This window comes from Palaemon carinicauda, chromosome 25 (genome assembly GCF_036898095.1).
Source record: "Palaemon carinicauda isolate YSFRI2023 chromosome 25, ASM3689809v2, whole genome shotgun sequence".
Lineage (NCBI taxonomy): Eukaryota > Metazoa > Arthropoda > Malacostraca > Decapoda > Palaemonidae > Palaemon > Palaemon carinicauda.
In genome coordinates this window covers 54032832-54041171 of record NC_090749.1, presented here as the reverse complement: position 1 = coordinate 54041171, position 8340 = coordinate 54032832, and positions in this window count along the sequence as shown.

Sequence of the window (8340 nt, the reverse complement as noted above, 5' to 3'; positions counted from 1 at the left end):
GATGTTGTGTTGATATTTATCCATATTGACTCATTAGGGGTAATTTGAATGAATTACTACCAATTGTGTCACGTGGTGGGCCGGGGAAATCGGGTAAAACTCGCTGGTAAGAGACTGATGTTTCGCCAGGTAAATCCTCGGACAGCTAGATTAGCGTCAGGTTCCGATTTCCTTTTATGGCCTCTCGTGGCATGGTTGGTTTCGACCTGGCCTTTCATTAGAAGGGGCTAGCGTTCGATCCCAAGTATGAGGTAGAAATTTTTTTTCGATTTGAACACGATGTTGTGTTGATATTTATCCATATTGACTCATTAGGGGTAATTTGAATGAATTACTACCAATTGTGTCACGTGGTGGGCCGGGGAAATCGGGTAAAACTCGCTGGTAAGAGACTGATGTTTCGCCAGGTAAATCCTCGGACAGCTAGATTAGCGTCAGGTTCCGATTTCCTTTTATGGCCTCTCGTGGCATGGTTGGTTTCGACCTGGCCTTTCATTAGAAGGGGCTAGCGTTCGATCCCAAGTATGAGGTAGAAATTTTTTTCGATATATAAATATATATATATATATATATATATGTATGCATGAATATATATATATATATATATATATTTTTATATATGTATGTATGAATATATATATATATATATATATACATACATACATATATAAATAATAACTTATGTTTATTGAAAATTTTTATTATCCTCATTATTATTATCATTATGATTAGTTATAATCTTCCAAACCGAGGGTCAAAAGAATGCAAAAAAAAAAGGGGGGATATTTTCTAAATACATACCAAAGCACAAAAATACTGTAATAGCAAGTCTTTATTTTCTAAACTTGCATTGCTTTAAAAAATAGATCCTGCTGTATTAGCCAGGATTGGTTCGATCTATGTAGAGTAATTGAAGCAAAAATACAAAGAGAAAAGTTTATTTTTTTTTATCTTTAATCTCTGTTCTATTGGTGTTTGCGCCAATATCATATTCTATGTGTGGGAGAAAGTTCGAATTGAAAAATATTGGTCAAGACATTTATAGTTCACAATCTTAAGTATTCAATGGGGAATTGAAGGAGAATTTTATATATATATATATATATATATATACATATATATATACATATATATATATATATATATATATATGTATATATATATATATATATATATATATCCTTTTCTGAGTGGGGATACCTTAACGTGGTGAATGGATTTGTGTATCGACATGATCAGGAAAGCTGTACTATTAAGAGCTATCCATACTAGATTGGTTTGTTGTGAGCCATAAATGAAAATCTTCCACCATCACCAATCCTCAGTGACCAGTGATGAAAATAGCCAAATCTCAGACATGTGTAAGGACATGTTTAAGGCCTCTGTCCTACAGTGGTCTAGAAACGGCTGCATTCGTCGTTGTTGTTGTTGTTGTAATTGTTGTGGTTGTTGATATATACATGTATGAGCTTACAGCTACTAAGCTGTAATTCACGTAGGATTCAAGCAACAAGAGCCTTTTATTATTACCCAACTGAATCAATGTGTATTAGTAACAAGCATGTCTGAAAAGTCCATTAAAATTAAGGAGCAGAGAAGTGATTATGGTTAATAACACAAACACACTCATTTATTTGGCCTTCTATAGACATAAATTGAGTCTCTCTGCGTGTGTTCATTTCCATCAGGAATTCTTACATCAAAGTAACTTACAAAACTGTAATCCCTTTTCTCCAAAAACCCTTTCACCCCTTTATAGGACACAGGCTGACTTCATTAAATATTTAGTAGCTAAACTCATCCTTGAAGAACATCAAACGTCTGAGTTTAGACTTTGAATACTGTTTATGAAGGTTCTGATTAAATGTCTTTCTTTCATAACTATGGAAATGAAAGCGATGCTGAGATCATTGTCTTTGGTCACTTTTGTAAACAAAGGTTCGGATTTAGTTTTAGCAGCCACATCTAAGCCATAGCTATTGAACCTTTTCATGGAATATTTCAACAGATAAATAATTCCATCAATTGTTGGTAGCCTATAGGAAATGTCGCTGCCTGGTGATATGCTGCCCTGGGGTTCGTGGTCCACTCAAGCTTCATAGTTTCTTGTAGTGTCTGCAACCTCACCATCCCTGTGAATTAAGGATAGCGGTTTTGGGGGACCTTGTAGGTCCTTTTCCTACTGAGTCATCAGAAGCCGTCGCCTGACCCTCCATGGTCCTTGGTGGGGTGGAGAGAGGGCTTATACGCTGATCGTATGTATATATGGTCAATCTCTAGGGCATAGTCACTCTGCCATTTATGAGTGACCTTTAAACTTTAAATCTCAATCTACCCTGGATATGTTATTGAGATTTTCGTATTCTACGATGATAAATATGGGTAAAAAACTGTTTGTAAATACACGGATTTTAACAATCATATTTAAAACGGATGAGGAAAATGATGGTTAATTAACATTCATAGACACTTCCGTCATAAGAAAACATACAAAATAGACTTGGACTGTATATAGGAAACCAACAGCTGTAGATACTACTATTTACATCTCGAGTTTATGACGTTGTTGTAAAGTCCTTGATTGGCTAAAGTCTTTCTCTTACACAACTTAGTTTAGAAAAGGCATTTGATACAATGCACCAAATATTGAGATAGCGAACTATATATACTGTACAACTACAAAACAACAAAAAATGCAGCCGTTTCTAGTCCAAATCAAGATAAAGGTCCCAGATGTGTCTTTATTCAGGTCTGGAGTTTAGCCAATTTTCATCACCAGGCTGGCCACTGCAGATAGGTGATGGCGGGAGACTTTAGTCCGATCACCCTCAAGCAAATCAACTTAGTATGGGTGACCCTGACTAGTACAGCTTCTCTGATAATGGCGATACACAGGCTATTTCACCACATTAGGGTATCCCTACTCAGTACTACAAAGGTCATTCAGTTGATAACCTGATAGAGTTTTATTACAAATATAGTTATTGTATGCTAAAAAAATATTATTGAACATTTCAAATCCGATATCTCCTTTACTTTTAATATGCCAAAACGTCTCCTGATCCAGTCATGGGTCATATTTTTTTTATATGAGAATTGGTGGGGGAGATATATATATATATATATATATATTGTATATACGTATACACACACACACACACATATATATATATATATATATGTGTGTGTGTGTGTGTGTGTGTGGGTGTATATGTATATACAGTATATATATATATATATATATGTGTGTGTGTGTGTGTGTGTATGTATGTATGTATGTATGTATGTATGTATGATGTACATGTTTGCTGACGCCCGTATGTTGGTATTAGAGGATAATATTACAATACAATATTATAATATAATATTATAACATTATGAAGAGGGAAACATACAAAAATATTACGTTTAACTAAGTTTATTATCAGTTTATAAATAGAGAGACAGGTAATAAAAATAGATAAGATCCTTGTATGGAAATCTTTTGGGGAAATGGACACAAGTAGAGCGAGGCAATATTTCAATTTCATAACAAGAAATGGGAGAAAGAGAGTAAAGGAGAGAAGAAATAGAATGGCGACTGAACATAAAAGAGTAGAGGACAGAGAGAGAGAGAGAGAGAGAGAGAGAGAGAGAGAGTGAGTGAGAGAGAGAGAGACTATTGATTCTCGTCTGTAGCTGTTGAAACATTAACAACTCGATTAACAGAATCCAACTGACATACCTAGCTTGTCACTCCTTCCTCTCACACACATCCAACTCTTCTCTCTCTCTCTCTCTCTCTCTCTCTCTCTCTCATTTCTGTCTTGCATATCTTTTTATCTATGATAATTTGGTTCTTGTTTTTGCATTAGTATTTGGTTACTCTCTCTCTCTCGCTCTCTCTCTCTCTCTCTCTCTCTCTCTCTCTCTCTCTCTCATTTCTGTCTTGCATATCTTTTTATCTATGATAATTTAGATCTTGTTTTTGCATTAGTATTTGGTTACCCTCTCTCTCTCTCTCTCTCTCTCTCCTCTCTCTCTCTCTCTCGTATGTTGTAGATTACGAGTGTTTATAAAATGCAACCACATTATGATTCTCTAAGTTTAAGTTTTAAGATAATTGTGTAAATAAATTTAGTTTCGAATTGCTACTCTAGCAACTCATTACAATAGTTTGAAACTGGAACGAGTAGTTTATTTATGTTTTGTCACCTTACGTCTCTTCAGTGTCGTTGAAAGCGTCAGTACGGCCAGTTAGTTATTAATTCTGTTACTGCCTACTACATGATGCTTATAAGTGTAATTGTAATTTAATAGGAACTCCATGTCATGTTGCAATTATTATGCCAATTTATACTCCATTACGGGGAGTATAAAAAAAAATTTAAATTGCTAATCTGAGTTGCTGGATACCCAAGTGTCTTCACAACGCAATGTACTACAAGCTAAGTTAGGTTAGGTTGGTTTACTCATCGTAAGACCAGATTTTGGTTTCAATTTCCTAATTTGGAAATTAGTCAGTACAAATATACAACATACAACAACAAACAAAACTACAACAAATGCAGCCGTTTCTAATTCACTGGAAGACACAGTCCTCCATTTGTCAAGGCAAGTCTGGTGTTTGGACAATTTTCATCTAGCTGGCCAGTGCGGATAAGTGGTGATGGGTAATTTTTGTCTGATCGCTCACAGCGAATCAACATAGTATGGGTGTCCCTGACTAGTACTGCTTTGCTTTTCATGGCGATACACAAACCCTTTCACCGCGTTAAGGTACCCCTATTCAAAAGGATACTTACACACATACATACATACATGCATATATCCATACATATATACATACATATGGGTATTATAGAAAAACACGTGACAAACTTTACAAAAAAATGGGGTATATATAGAAAAACCTCCATTTTCTTCAGAAATGAACTTTAGTTCCCTCTCAAATAAATAGTTAAGATACACCCTAAAATATCTTACGGTAAGTGGGGCCACCCAGTGGGAGCCAGGGGTTCTGGGTGGGGAAAATTGACTAGCAAATCAATAAATGAATGTGAAACTAACCTTTTCTTCTCTATACATTATTCTCTGGGACACAATAAATCAACGAAAAAATTGCTCAAAATATGGGGATCCTCTTCCCCTGAAATGTTTATTTCACTCCTTTGTTTACATTTTGCAAGTCGGATAATTCTGCGCCCGTTTGTGCGTTTTTGCGTGGTTTCCTGCGCGATTACAAGTTTATACTTCTGCATGTAAACTCCTTGACGAGTTTATACTTACTGTGCACATTCATCATTCTCTTACCGTGCATACCATGTGACAAAGTTTACTATATTTCGGCACTTATATACACCGGAGTGTGAATGTAGGCAGTTATGTGACATACCCCGTTTTCTACGACAACGCTTCAGTTCCTTTGTAGCTATGTTACGTGTTGGATGACCAATCTGGAGCTCAAAGTAACGAAGTGTAATAGCTACTCTTTTGGCTATTTTGATGCTATAGCCAAGTTTTATGGTACTCCAGGTGTAGTGAATATATTTTCAAAAGCTCATTGTGTTATCCCTCAAAGGTTAAAAGTGTCCCAAGTACGATTCTGACTTAGCTTTTAGGAAAAACTGGCACAATTCCTACTGCTACAGTTCTGTAAAGATTGCTGAGATGAAAAAAAGACGTAGTTGTCAATAATAAGGTAAAGATTTATTTGTGATTTACTTTTAGTTTGTGAACTGGTAAGGTTTGTGACCTAGGAAGAGGGATCTGGGGGCCTGGCTCCATCTAGGAGTTGTGACCTGGGAGCTACTAGGTTAGGTTTGGGGGGTTTGTTAGGTTCTGTCCCTTTTTACATATCTCAAAACTGTTCAACAATCACATTGTGTGTGGGAAAGGGGGGTCCCGGGAGTTTGGCCCCAGGCTAGGAGTTGTGACATATGAACAACCAGGTTAGGTTAGGTGAGGTTGTTATGTTTTGTATCCTTTTACAAATCTTAAAGGTGTTGAATAATTACGTTATGTGACCTGGGAAGGGAGGTTCGGGGGTGATTGTCCCGCGGCTAGGAGTTGTGACATATGAACAACCAGGTTAGGTTAGGTGAGGTTTTTAGGTTCTGTACCCTTTTACAAATCTCAAAATTACTGAAAAATTACGTTATGTGACCTGGAAAGGGCGGTTCAGGGGTGTCTGTCCCGCGGCTAGGAGTTGTGACATATGAACTACCAGATTAGGTTAGGTGAGGCTGTTAGGTTCTGTACCCTTTTACAAATCTCAAAAATTTTAAATAATTACGTCATGTGACCTGGAAAGGGAGGTTCAGGGGGATTGTCACGCTGCTAGGAGTTGTGACATATGAACAACCAGGTTAGGTTAGGTGAGGTTTTTAGGTTCTGTATCCTTTTACAAATCTTAAAAGTGTTTAATAAATATGTTAGGTGACCTGGAAAGGGTGGTTCAAGGTGATTGTCCCCCTGGCTAGGAGTTGTGACATATGAACAACCAGGTTAGGTTAGGTGAGGTTTTTAGGTTCTGTACCCTTTTACAAATCTTAAAAGTGTTGAATAATTAGTTCATGTGACCTAGAAAGGGCGGTTCGGGGCGATTGTCCCGCGGCTAGGAGTTGTGACATATGAGCTATCAGGTTAGGTTAGGTGAGGTTGTTAGGTTCTGTACCCTTTTACAAAACCCAAAAATGTTGAATTATTAAAGTTATCTGACCTGGAAAGGGCAGTTCTGGGTGATTGTCCTGCGGCTAGGAGTTGTGACATATGAACTACCAGGTTAGGTTAGGTGAGGTTGCTCGGTTTTCTACCCTTTTACAAATCTCAAAAATGTTGAATAATTAAGTTATGTGACCTGGAAAGGGCTGTTCGGGGTGATTGTCCCGCGGCTAGGATTTGTGACGTAAGAACAACCAGATTAGGTTAGGTGAGGTTTTTAGGTTCTGTACCCTTTTATAAATCTCAAGTGTTGAATAATTACGTTATGTGACGTAGAAAGGGAGGTTCAGGGCAACTGCCCTCTGGCTAGGAGTTGTGAACTGGGAACTACCAGGTTAGGTTAGGTGGGTTTGTTAGGTTCTTTCCCCATTTACAAATCTCAAAGGTGTTGAATAATCACATTTTGTGACTTGGGAAAGGGGTCCACGGTGATTGTCCCCCGGCTAGGGGGGTTCTGCAAGGGAACTACTTGGTTAGGTTAGGTGGGTTTGTTAGGTTCTGAACCCTTTTATAAACCTGAAAAATAATCACGGTTTTTATGTTTTCACACTCTCAAAATCTCAGATTCCACTTGTGTCCTTTGGGAAATAAAGGTCAAATTCGTTGAAAGCACATCATTTACTGTAGTAACAGTTTTTTTTTTCTTTAAGAACATACAAGCATACACATATATCTATTCATATACAGTATGTATATATATTATATATATATATATATATACATAAAACGAACGGTATTTTCGCTTATAGAAAGCAGGATATTTAGAAAGGCCACAAAAAGCAGAAACTTAGTCCTTTTTAACTATGTTTATCAAGAACAGCAAGCTTTCTAAAAATCATCTATCCGTTTCATTAAGGCTAAAATCATTGATATAGATATACAATGATTATTAAAATCTTAGATTAAAACTGAAGTGTTCACAAGAATGATAATGAACAACAAAACCAACTATATGCGTTACAATAAACTAGGACAAATGGTTAATATGGGAAATAGAATAAATGCATAAAGAACACTAGAAATATACCAAAAATAGCCTATATATAACACAAACACGGAACTTGCTTAGTATATTCAAGTGATAAATAAAAAATTAAACGTTAGGGCCTAACTACAAATTGTTCACAATATAAAAAAAAAACGAGGAATTAATTGTTGAGCAACCTGTAAAGAAGCACAAATAGTTGAGGAATTCTGGAATTGGGGATAGTTATTCAATGTCAAGAGATTCTAGGTGTCTGGGATTATTTGAATAAGAATAAAAATAATCGATGGCCTGCTCTCATTGACCAGCATAATTACCATTGGACAAAAATATAGTTCAAAAGGCATATCTTGTCACACTGAACTGCATTGATAGACGAATAACTATTCTCTCTCTCTCTCTCTCTCTCTCTCTCTCTCTCTCTCTCTTGTAGGGGAGAGAGATTTTTCATGCCCAGGTGAGAGCGAGTTCCTAGAGAGTACACTCGGAAACCACATCTGCCGTGGTGTAGTTGGGAAAGGTGGAGGGGATGAATGGGTTAAATCTGTGTGCACGTGCTCTTGTGCGTGCGTGTGGAAATCTATCTAGATAATTAGGCGTCCATTTTGAAAGGTTGCGTACATTAGTATGTATGTGTTTGTGTGTATATATAT